The sequence below is a fragment of the Phocoena phocoena genome, chromosome 9, assembly GCF_963924675.1.
Source record: "Phocoena phocoena chromosome 9, mPhoPho1.1, whole genome shotgun sequence".
Taxonomy (NCBI): domain Eukaryota; kingdom Metazoa; phylum Chordata; class Mammalia; order Artiodactyla; family Phocoenidae; genus Phocoena; species Phocoena phocoena.
In genome coordinates, this window is record NC_089227.1 from 51823567 (window position 1) to 51837317 (window position 13751).

A 13751-nucleotide genomic window follows, 5' to 3' on the forward strand; every position below is an offset into this window, starting at 1 on the left:
ATATGTTGAATCTTAAAAAAAAAAAAAAAGTCAAACTCATAGAAACAGAGAGTAGAATGGTGGTTACCAGAAGCTAGGGGTGGGGGGTGATCCTTATCAAAGGATACAACCCTTCAGTCATAAGATGAATAAATTCTGTGGATATAACTTACAGTATGGTGACTATTTAATAATACTGTATTTTAACTTGAAATTTGCTAAAAGAGTAGTCTTAAGCATTCCCATCACACACACACACACACACGTCACTATGTGAGGTGATGGATGTATGAATTAACTTGATTATGGTAATCATTTCACAATATATATGCATATCAATCATCATGCTGTACTCTTTTATACAATTTTTTTTTTTGGCCACCCCACCCAGCTTGTGGGATCTTAGTTCCCCAAAAAGAGATTGAACCTGGGCCCTCGGCAGTGAAAGCACAGAGTCCTAACCACTGGACCGCTAGGGAATTCCCTATATATGTAATTTTATTTGTCAATTATACCTCAGTAAAGCTCGGTTGAAGGGAATAAAGTGAGGACAAACACCAGGAAACAAGCTAAAGTGCAAAGAAAGAGACAGACAGGAGCAAGCTTAGGCTTATAACTTCATGGGAAAAAAGACAGGACGTTCTCAGATTTTGGTGGAACAAAGGAGATTACTTATTTCTGCATTGCTGTTTCAGTTCTCTAATCAAAGTCAAATTTTCTGCCTAGCATAGAAATCAATCTCTGATCAAGTGTAAGGTCTGTCTTGCTGGAGTTACAGCCACCTCAACTTAAACAAATTTGGTTTTTCCTAGCTCAAGTTATTCCTGCCTTGATAGCATGGGAGAACACTTCTTTTTTGCTTTTTTTTTTTCATGTGTCTTTCTTGGCAATTTTTTTTCATTTTACATCTTTATTGGAGTATAATCGCTTTCCAATGTTGTGTTAGTTTCGACTGTGTAACAAAGCGAATCAGCTATATGTACACGTATATCCCCATATCCCCTACCTCTTGTGTCTCCCTCCCACCCTCCCTATCCCACCCCTCTAGGTCAAGCATGGGAGAAAACTTCTAAATATATATAGAACCAAGTTTTATTCCCCCCATTGTGATAATCGATTATTTTCTTCACAATTTTTGGTATCACATCTCCCACCCCCAGTTTAACTGAAGCCATATTAGTTTTATATTAAAGTACTAAAAGTAACAAAAATATCAAATATAAGTTTAGGCCTTCTTTTTCCAAATTTTGCCCAACAGGGAGAGGTTAAAAAAAAAAACAACTGGTGAAACATACTTATTAATGAATATATCAGATCATTACTGAATTTTAATGAAGAAATTATTTGGTATTGAAACAAGCCTGGCATAATTTGGCTGTATTAAAAAACCCTCTAGTATTTTTCTTACATTGTTAATAGTCATTACCTCTTTTATTTGAAACTATCTATAGCATTAAAAATATATTATCATTGATATATATTCATCAACACAGATTCTAATAATATCTGTCATTACCTAAAATTTACTATTGTATGGAAGATTTTGAATAGTGGTGCATTTTTTTAATAATAAATGTAAACAGATAAGAGTATTTATTTATCGTCTGGTCATACTGATGAGAAAACAGCAACGTCAGACATAATCATGGGGTGTAGCCTCTAATCCTTCTGCCATATATAAATTTATATGTCAGGTGCTTGCACATTCTATTTTTATACCGCTTTATGTTCAAAGGGAAGAATATTAAGATTGTAAAGCTAGCTAGGAAGGAGATTATTCAAAAGTTTTAAAAAAATCTTTTAAACTAACCATAAAATCTTGTTTCAAGAGCTTTTTAACCCTTATAATCACAAATTACTGCACAAGTCACAATGTAAAAGTAATGAAATACTCTACAAAAATGTTCAATAGAATTTAAATTTTTAACTTAAGGGAATTTGGAAGTTCAGTCATTCTCAAAGAGGCTGTAAGGATTATTAAAATCCTGAAGGAAATCTGAAAGAAAAAGGACACAGTCATTACTGGAAATGTAATACAGCGTTAACTCTCAGGTTTCACGTTTATAGACTAGAAAGCTTAAGTTCAAGGCCATTACACCAATCTTTATAGAAACGTAATGTTCTCCGACTCATGGTCCTTCCCTTGAAAAGCTGTGAGTGGGTAACCGTGATTATCAACTCAAATTAGTCACACACACTGGGGTAAATTGGAAATGAAAAGCTGCTACAATTACTCAAGCCAACATAAATGATTTATTTCCTTCTGCTGACATGAAAGGAAAAGAGTTGAATGCTCGTGAAGGATAGCATTTACCCACTCTGTACTAAGGTCAAAGAGCTCACTCAGCACAAATATTCCCAGAAAAGGTTCAACCTGGCAGAAAAGAAACCGTCTATTCCAAAAGGTCACCACATCAGCTTAACTTTTCGTCTGCTGTGAGAAAAATCTGTCAAAGTCCATTACTGTAAGGCAGCAGCTGTTCGGTAGAATGATAGCCTCCAAAAGAGAATAGTTTCTCATATGCCCCCGTGCAACTCCTCCACTTCACAGACTACTTGTCTCATCCGACACCATTCTCCCTCACAACCCCATGGCTTTGCTCTTCCACCTCAGATGCCTACTCCCAAATATTTCTCTACATTTTACAGTCTTAAACCCAGCTGAAAATCCAACCCTCTCAGTCAAGTCTTATGCAACCCACACTGCTTTTAGTGGCATATAAATCCCTCCATAGTCTGACCCCTGCCTATGTATCCAGCTCAACCCTTGCTCACTCCAGCCACACTGAACTTCAGTTTCTCCAACACCCCAAGCTCTGGCTCGCCTTGGAGCCTCCACCTGGCATTTCCTTCGCCTCGCTCTGCTGCTGGCTGACTCCTCATCATATTTGGGTCTTTGCTCAAACTCAACTCCCTCAATGCCTTTGATATTTATCTCAAGTACGTTCCCCACCTTCCTTTCCACCAATTTCAGTCCTTTTGTTTCTTTCCAGCAGTGTCACAATTTCTAAATTATTTTCCTTTGCTCCTCACTTCTCTTGTATTTATACTGGGATCATTGTCTTTTTTTCCCATTATTGAGATATAATTGACATATAACATAGTGTAAGTTTAAGGTATACAATGTGTTGATTTGATACACTTATATATTGCAAAATGATGATTACCATAGCATTAGCTAATACGCCCATCACCTCACATAATTATCATTTCTTTTTTTTTTTTGGCGGAGGGGTAAGAACATTGCAGATTTACTCTCTTAGTAACTTTCCAGTATATAATATGGTCTTACTAGCTATAATCACCATACTGTACATGAGATCCTCAGAACTTATTCTCTTTTAACTGGAAGTTCGTACCCTTTGACCAACATCTCCTCATTTCCCTGACGTTGTCTGTCTTGTTCACATTGTATCCCCAGTGCCTGGCACAAAGCAAAATGCAATAAATGCTTACTCAATCAAATCCACCCTACCCTGATCTTTTTCTAACTCCCTTTGCTCTCACTGGAATCAGAGCAAAATGAACTCATCATTTACTCAATTTTATCATTATTATTCAAATCAAAACATACACCCTACTATATGCCAGGAACTGTAAGCTGTTGCCAGAACAGTGATTATTTACTGAGTATTCATTATGTGTTAGGCGCTGTTATAAGTACTTTACATATGTTATCTCATCGTATCACCACAGCTATGTAAACAAGCAATTATTTTTATCCCTATTTTAAAGATGAGGAAGCTGAGACAGAGAGAGTTTAATATGTGCTCCAGATATCACAAACGATGATAGAGCCAAGATTCTGTACTCTATCCAATAAAACACCATTTCCACCTTAAGATAAGTACCAAGAGAGAGCGGAAAGGAAAGTGATCTGAAAAAAGGAAGACATAACAGTTGCTTAAGGGAGGTCAGGAAAATGTGTTTGAAGGTGGCATTGAAGATGAGATTTGAAAAAAAAAAAAAGTTAGCATTTTGACAAATGAATATCAGGAATTGGTACAAGAGCCCCTCACCAGAAAAATAAATAACAGTGAGAACAAAAATACAGGGAAAGAGACAGTAAGTGTGCAAAGGAAATAGTAATAGTAGGGTTACTATATGTTGTCATATCTCTTGAAAGTCCTTGCCTACATCATTGAGAATTTATCTGTGGCTGATGAAGGAATGAAAATGAAATCAAGGTTTTGAAATAGCAATTACTGTGGACCTATTCTCTAAGCTATTAATTACCTCCCTTGTTCACTATCTATTTCTGGTGACTATTCTCTCAGCAACCGGATTTTAAGTTTTTTGATGGCAGATACCATGTCCCACACCTTCATCAGAGGGGTTATGAAAGCTGACTCTTGAAAATGTCAGTGGACAGGAAGAAAAGTCAGAGGAGACTAGGGAGAGGCACTACACATAGCGATGTCAATAGTATAGTGATGAAATACTGCCCTTGCCCTCAAGGAGTTATATACTGACACAGAGATGAAATGATTTGTGTAAATTCATATAATACAGTAGATATGTTAGAAGAAATACAAAGGGCTACAGCTCTAGGATTCTGCAAAGCAAAATTGTTTTTAAAATTAATTCCAATAGGTATTTAAATTACAATGGCATTTTCCAAAAGTGTTTATGGACAACTTTTTCAAGACTAAGAACAGTAAATTTCTATGATAATGAATACTTATAAAATAAAAGCTTCTCTGCAATAGTTATTTACATACAGCAGTGAAGAGTCTCATCTAAAACTTTATTAATGTGGTTACTATGAATTCTCCTCAGTGAATAATCCAGCTCAGCATTGGCTTTTTATGTCCCCCGCCTGTGGCTTTCTATAATCAAAGTTCTTGACTGAAGAAATTTAAATAACTTTTTTCCTCTTTCTGTAAAAAGCAATTACTTTCAATTCCTTCACATATTACCACCATACTCCCATTAGAACATTTATCTGAAGTCCCAAACAACTGAATACACACACACACACACACACACACACACACACACACACACACACCCCTAACCCTTTTATTAGGAACCAGCTGAGTTGAAGGTGTGTCGTGACTTTCCCTTATTTACCCTATTGAATGCACATAATTTCTCTTCATTCATTCACTCTAGTGTACCTGACGTTCAGTCTCATTTTGCAAGCCTCACTGGAAAATTGTGCTACAAAATCATGAGGAGTCATTTGCCTTTTTTAAAAAGGTTGATGTGTATGATAAACTAGGCTCTGATGATCATAGAAACTTAGAGCTTTAACAATACCTTAGGAAGCATCTAATCCAGAAAAGACCAACTTTGACACAGTATTTCCCACTCCCACCACAGAGGGTCAATATTGCTAATAGATTCTAATGTTCTTTCCCACTGAGCCTGGGCATTACTCAGATCTCTTCTCTACATGATGCTCCAGGCAACCTCTGTCCTGTAAGATAAATCATTTATCGCACATGACCCTTCTCATAGGATAGAAAATGCACTGTAGAAAGCTACAATCTATTTTCAGCTACCATAGTACCTAGTATGCACCAAAGTGCTCCTTAGTATCCTGAAACATCCTAATTGTTTAAAGGCATTGTTACAGTTTACAAAATAGATTATGTGTATGAACAACTTTGCCTGTGCCACACATTTGGTGTTCCTGACCACCCCTGTCCTATACCTTAGCTCTGCTCTATTCTGACTTGATTACTCTGGGCCGCTGCTCCATCTTCTTGGGTGACACCATAACTTCTTTCCACACTCTAGATTAAGGCTATCCTGAAGGATCCTTTCTTGTCCTGCTGTTCTCTTGACATACTCCACAATTGCTCTCACTCACACCCATGGCTTCCTGTAGACTCTTTCTTCATTTAGCTCTTCAGCTCAAATTTCCCCAGCTCCACACCCACAGTCCTAACTTTTGGTTGGAGTTTCTACATGCATGTCTTGCCATTACTACAAATTCAACATGAAAACTTTAACCTTCTCACCAAAATGTCCTTGCCCTTCCTCCTGTTTTCCTTCTTTATCTTAACAGCATCATTGTCTTCCAATTACCCAAGTTGGAAGCCTTGAAATCTCCTTCATCTCCTCCTTTTGACACTCTACTTCTAAATCAAGAGGGTCTGTGAATTCTAATCTAAAATGTCATTCAAGGCTCCTCCCAATTTCATGCCACCATTCGCATTTGGGCTTTCACCTGTGCCCACTTGAATGACTGGCACTCTCCTAACTTGTCTTCCTGCCTGAATCTCCCCTCTCTAAATCATCCACCCATCCCATTTCCCTGTCCCCACCCCAATAATACCATCGAGATATATTTCCTTACAAATAAATGATTGTTATTCCTCACCTTTGCTAAAAAGTGCCTCTACGTTTCTTCAAAATAAAGTCAATGTCTCCTTTTACTTTTAAAACAAAGCTCAAATTCCTAAGTGGGGATTTCAAGATTACCCACAAATAAGGACCAGGTACCTTTCTCATCACATAGCATCATGATTAAAAGCCCAGACCCTGGACCCAGATTGCTCAGCTTTAAGACACTAAGCAGGACTGCTGCATGCACTAGTGTAGGCTGAGGGGTCCTGAGTGAAGCATCTGGCTGAGGGTGAGGGGTGAGCGGGGGTAGAAGTGTAGCCCATGCACCACTCACCAAGCTGTATCTCAGCACAGGGCTGCTACAGGCTCAGAAGAAAGGACATCATCTTCTATTTCACATATAGGCACTATAAAGGCTCTATTTCCTTATCTATGAAGTACTAAGACTTTTCTCATGGGACTGTTGTGAGGATTCAATGAATTAAAGCCCTTAGAACAGTGCCAGGCACATGAGTGCCCAGTAAGTATCAGCCATTAATCCTTCACCTTCCCTGTTCCTTATACTTTAAAGAAATAGGAGAATTTATTTACTATTTTACTCACGTATAACTGAGCTTATTCATCTTCATGACTTGCATTGCTCCTTCTGCTTCCTTTCTCCCAAACTCCCTCCCCTAACAGCTTTAATCTCTGTTGATAATTCTGACCACTCTTCAAACTCAGCTGAGCTGACATGACTGCTTCCATGAAGTCTTACTTGACCCCTATGAATATGAGTTGTATAGACTTTAACTCAACACTTAGGCACATATGGACCCCTGTTGTGGAACTTACTATATTTTGTACTACCTAAACATACTTATCTCAAGGCCTTCTCTTCCTTGAAAGATTTTAAGTGCCTAAAGGTAACCTGTAAGGTTCCTGGATATGTTCCCATAGTGCCTACAGACCTACAGTGACATAACAGGCAATAACAGAACTGTTTACTGAGTACCTACTATGTGCTAAGCACTATAAAAAATTACTTCTCACACAACTTTTATAGTATTGTTATTTCCCTTTCATATGGGGCGACTTAGTATATAAATAATTTGCTTAGCATTGAACAGTTCAAAAGTGGTAGGCAGAGATTAGAACCTAGGATCTTGCTGGTTCAGGGACTAGACTCCTACTTCACTGTAGTATCTTGCCTGGCTCCTTCCCTTGCCCAGGAGCTACCACATAGTGACTGTATACTATATTCCAAGAACTTTTCCTACATTTTCCCTCAACTTCCTTGCAAAGTGGTTATTATTACTCCTATATGCATGAGGAAATCAAGGCTCAGAGGTATTAAGCAATTTACCTGAGATCTTACAGGGAGCAAATTCCAGATGCATCTTATAAACCTGACCACAGAACTCCCCCATCTCCCAGAAAGCACTTGTCACCTTCTAGGAGGAGTCCCTTGAGAAAAATGTTATTGCCTTCACTAATTTTTAAGAATTACTCACAGGGTCTCATTTATATGGTTCTATCTCATTTAGACACCATTCTGACAGAAACCATCACTATATACACTTATTAAAAAAAAAGTTATTCCTGCATTATATTTTATCAATGTTTATCTTTGTATAACTATTAATCCTACCTATTATAAATAACTTGGCAAAAAATGCTTGTTCCCGAAAGAATTTGATGGAGGTTTACATAAAAATAATCTTGATATCAGAAAGACAAAAGTTATTGATATAAAATGATTGCTTAAATAAGTACTAGGTCAGGAATATGTTGAGAGATTCATATTTAATACTTGTCATTATTAATTTCACCAGATCATTAGGTTTTGTCTGGTATTTCTATTGCATTCAAGTTATTCGGAAGGTCAAGATAAAATATTAAACCTAATGAAACAAATAGGCACTGATTTGAATACCAAAATGAATCTTGAACTAAATACCAAGCACAGAGAGAAGAGGGGAAAAAGGAAAGATGCAGGATCAGAGTTAACCATAGATTTTTTTTTCAATTTATATTTTATTTTTGGCTGTGTTGGGTCTTCATTGCTGTGTGTGGGCTTTCTCTAGTTGCGGCAAGCGGGGGCTACTCTTTGTTGTGGTGTGCAGGCTTCTCATTGCGGTGGCTTCTCTTGCTGTGGAGCAGGGCTCTAGGCTCACAGGCTTCAATAGTTGTGGCATGCAGGCTCAGTAGTTGTGGCTTGTGGGCCCTAGAGCGCAGGCTCAGTAGGTGTGGTGCACGGGTTTAGTTGCTCCACAGCATGTGGGATCTTCCTGGACCAGGGCTCAAACCCGTGTCCCCTGCACTGGCAGGTGATTCTTAACCACTGTGCCATCAGGGAAGGCCCTATCCATTAGATTTTTCAAAAATATAAGAATATAATTTTGAAAAGGGAAAAATGGGCGGGGGGGGGATTTTACTGGAAATTAGTCTGATTTATTTTTGGGAAAACAATAATACCAAATTAATATGCAGCAACTACCAAGGTAATTAAAAGATACTTAAAATAAAGATATTATTTAAAGTTACATGACTTGAATATCATTATTCAATTTTGCCAGGGCTCACTATTTGATTGGGAAAATCCTATTGGTTTTGAGGGAAACAAAAAAAAAAGGATAAGTGAAAGTAGAAAAAAATTAATAGAACCAAGATCTTCCCGAGCAAAGAAATAACTCCAAAAGAGTATCCCTCATTATGAAAGCACTAGTTTCTAGAACTCCCAGAGGATTCTGAGTAAAACTGGACATAATTGCAATGCATTATAAATGTGTAATTACCATTTAAATGGAGGGAGAAACTGGTGAGTGAAATGAGAAAAAGGCATTTGCTTACAGCCAACCAGAAGCTGGCATTTTGGGCAATGATCATCTAATCTACAGAGTCAGGTTAACAAAGCTATTGTCATTCTGCCACTCACCCTCAGCCTTTTAACTGTTTGTTCTCCTCTACCAGGAGGAAACAGAAGGTTAAGTCTGTCTCCACGATTTTCAGTCACAAATTTTCTCATTAGCCTCTGGCATGCTCAATAGATAACTCAACAGCGTGTGTTTACCAAAAAACACAAGCAACATAAACGCGTCTCTTTAATTCTCCCTTTTTATTGTTTGGGCACCCAATTTGTAAGAGTAAATGAAATTTAGTCGTGACGATTAGGGTCATCTCATCTCACCTACAGTCCAATGAAGACTTTCCTTAATAACATCCCTGTTTGTGGATTTGGCCAGGCAGCAACTTGGATGTGGAAAATACTGCCTTACTCCAAAAAGGCAATGAACATCCTTTTCAAAGAAGTTTAAAATTTGTCATGTAGATTTCAAAACTCTGGAAAAGTATCAAAGGTGTTTTTATTGGACAGCTGCATAATAAATGATAAAGGGTAAAAGATTTGTCAAGAATCCACACCAATTTCCACACAAATTAAGTGGAAAGACCCCTGTCACATGTATTTTTCAGAAGTCTAATCTATTCCTTTTGGATTACTGCTACATTTCTCATGAGATTAGTTACTTTTTATGATGTGTTTCTCAAAACCCCTTTGGATTTATCAGGATGGCGTATGTTGGCTGGATTAATTGTTGCTTCCATCTCAAAAAAGTCAGTATTTAGAAATAAGAATATAAATGTGAAGGATGACAAATTAGTGAAAGGCTGTGCATACTGTGATCAACCATGTGACAAAAGTGATGGGATTATTAGTTACATAATGGTTACTTTATTCTAGCTTTCCCTTTGTATCTTCTTTTGGATATTTTATTTGGAATCTTTAAACACATTTGTTACAAGTCAGTGTAACAAGATAGGCAAACACCAGTTAGCCATTCAATGGTCTTTTTCATCATCTAAACCAGGGTTCCACAAACTATGGCTCACAAACCAAATCTGGCCCTCTCATGTTTTTGTAAATAAAATTTTACTGGAACACAGTCACATACATTCGATTATGTATTGTCTATGGCTGATTTTACACGACAGACAGTAAAGTTGAGTAGACCAGAAGACCCCAAAAGCCTAAAACATTTACTATCTGGCGCTTTATAAGAAAGTTTGCCAATTCCTGACCGAAGCTGTTCCATCTCCTAGTGTTCTAGAAGAAGTTTTATTTTCTGGCGACAACCTTCTACTTCACCATTTTCTGTCCCATTAGATCTGCTTTTTCTACTTCTCCACGACAACCTTTTTTCAATTACCTTCTTTTCTTTATAAATCTACCATCTTCTGTTTGTATATTTTTCCCTTCTTGGTTACCATCACAATTAATTCTATTCCAAAATTTATTTAACCCAGAAATAAAGCCGGTCACATATGGCCCAATCTCTGCATAGGGTCAATCAAATAATAATAATAATAATGATTTCAACAACAACGGAAAGACATAATTGAAAGAAATGTTAATGTTCACTTCGGTTGTAAAGAAAATGCTAAAGTGGAGAGGGAAGAGTGTGCTCTTAACGAGTAGTAGAACATTTCAAATCCTATCTTCCTAGCATCACTATTCTCAATATTCCCCCAAATGAATAACAGCTGCTATGGTAGATGTCTGGACTTCCCTTTCCAGAAGAAGGCACTCATTCCTCCAGCTGCCAGGCTCTCTTTGATAATTGCCCTCAGTCAAAGGGAGTTGCTGCACTCAAAGTTAAGTCTCCTTTTGGAGAGCATCCCACATCTAATGATAGTTGATATGAAGGTTTGGGCCCCTTTGCCTCAATTAGGGAGGCCATCTAGGTTCCAGAACTCTCCATTAAATTTACTGAGGGCTCTGTTGTGACTATATGACAGTTCAATTATTCCCCCTGCCCAAGTCTGCTTCTCTCTCTCTCTCCCTTATATGTGTTATTCCTAAGAGCATTCTCCAATAAATTCTTGCAGGCAAAGCTCTGTCTTGGAGCCCACTTCCCAATTTAAGATAGTCCTCCCTTCAAATACTCTTTCCCTCATTCCATTCTCATCACTCAAACAAAGCCTTCCCTGAATCCCAGTCTTTCCAGCTCTTTATTCCTCTCTCCTCATAGCCCTGTTTCCTCACAATCCTGGGTGAAAACTCTCAATAGAGTTCACTACCTTTTCTTTAAATTTACTGATTAGATATGAACAAGAATAGAAAACTAGGTTCTATAATCTGTCCTAGTATATTTTTATGTCTTATTCTAAGATTTCAAAATATTGTTTTATAGAAGACAGTTTGGGGCTGGAATATCAGGTCTAATTTTTAAAAATGTTTCACTGTTTTATTTTTAACAGAATATGTAACCAAAAAGCATTAAAAATTATAACTTTTACATTATGCATTTGAAAGTCTTTCTATGATTATTATATGGTCAACTGTATAGTAAAAGCTCTCCTGCAACATTTTCTCCCTGCAGTAGCATTTTATTCAAAATGAAATGCTCTGGTACAAAAGTTGGACAGCAAGGCAGCATAAGAAGACATAAATTAAAAAAAAATACTAATATCATCAAGTCCTTCTTTGGTAAGACTGCTCTGGAAGGAAGAGATGAAGGAAGTAAGGGAAAAGAAAAGACAGAAAGAAGAAAAAGAGAAAGAGGAAGAGGAAGAAAGACAGGATGGGGAGGGGAGGACAACCAAGATGAAACAAATCAAGAGGAAATCACTGTAAATTCATGAATTACTTTACATGGAGAACCTCTGAAGTTCTAGAATGATTATCTTTTCCAGAGAACAAATGTTTAACTTTCTGAACTTTCCAGCACTGGCACAAGTTAGAATAAACAACTCATCTTTATTATGCTTGAACTTAAAATTAAGAAAAAAACAGAAACAAAAAGAATAATGTGAGGTGGGGAGAAGTTTAATACCTTTTCCAGATATTAAAATAATTTATACATCCTCCATAATTAATTATGGTGTTAGGCAATGATTAGCCAGACAAACCAATGGCAGTGAATAGAATAAAAATATACTCAAATGTGTATGGAAATTTAATTTATGAAAAAGAATCCATCTCATCACTGGCGTAAAGATGGGCTTTTAAAATAAATTGTGCTTGATAGCCATTTGGAAAAAGATAAAATTGGAACTGAATCTCACACCATATATCATGTTTAATTCCTAATGGATCATAGAGCTACATGTTAAAAATGAAACTATTTTAGATTATTTTCATAGGATAAATTCCTAAAAGTGACATTATTGGGATTTAAAGAGTAAAAAAGGTTCATGCTCTTGATTCATATTAGCAAACTAATTTTTAGAATTCTTGTACTAATTTATACCCCCAAACATATGACAGTTCCATTCTTATTCAAGTCTAGACAAGAATGTGTGTGATGTGTGTGTCCTATTTTTAAAATATTTAATAAAATATGTGTGTGTGTGGTATAGCTTAAGCTTTAGGAGCCCTCATTTGCCCTAGGCCTTTTAAGGTTATGGGAATATGTGTTATCAGAGTCAAACATTTTTGTAAAATTAACAAAAAGAAGATTTAAAAACAATTTTTACAAGGGTCTCAAAATTTCATAAGCTTCAGGTCCCACAACACATAAATCAACTCCTGACAATTTTATTAGCTTGAACTGTATGAAATTGTATGTCACAAATGGACAAATCTAGAAATTCATCTGATTCAACTAATACACATAATTTTGGTGACTCATAAGGGGAAAAAATCTCCAATAACAGAATTACCAGGTCAAAGAGTACCCAAAAAATGTTTTAATAGACACTGTCAGATTGCCTTTTTAAAAGTTTGTATAAATACCCAATCCCTCCAACTGCAAATAAATGCACACATTTCCCTCACAACAGTGGGTGTTAACCAGCGTGACTATATGTTCTCATTATTGCGCAAGATACTCCTGGTTTATAACTTTTCTCCCAGAATAATTATTAATAGTACCCCCTTTTACTCTCAAAATGGTCCCAGTTTGGATGATAGATGGTCATCCTAGTGTCACTGATCTTTTAAACTCTAATTTCTCTCCTGGAGATCATTCTGGCCTCTAGGGGGCCTGCAGGCTTCTGGGAGTTACCTGCATTCTCCTTCCTCTTGTTTCTTATTCACCTACACTGACAACTTCAGGAGCCATACAATTATGGAGCATGCCTCTAGCTAGGGTCTTCCTTTCTGTGTAGGTGGATGTAGGAAGTGGCAATAAAAGTATGCCTGTGTGTTTACCCTGTTGAAAATCAAGCACCTGTGCGTGCACACATTCATATACACACGCGCGCACACATACACAAAGCCAAATTAGTCATTGTTTTCATACAAGTGACAGTCTCCAGCTGTTCACCATCAAACATGCCAGAGATACGGGCAAGAGGGTCCTAGCACTGGAGGAGGAGTTGGGCAGGGTAACCTTCATATGCCTCCAAGGGCTGAGATTCTGTACTCCAGCAGTAACGATTAACATTTATTAAGAACTTACTGTCAGGGAAATTCTAAAAATTTTGCCCATAAAACCTCATTTTGTGCCTCAGAGCTACCCACTGATTTATTCACTATTACTGGAGAATATTAA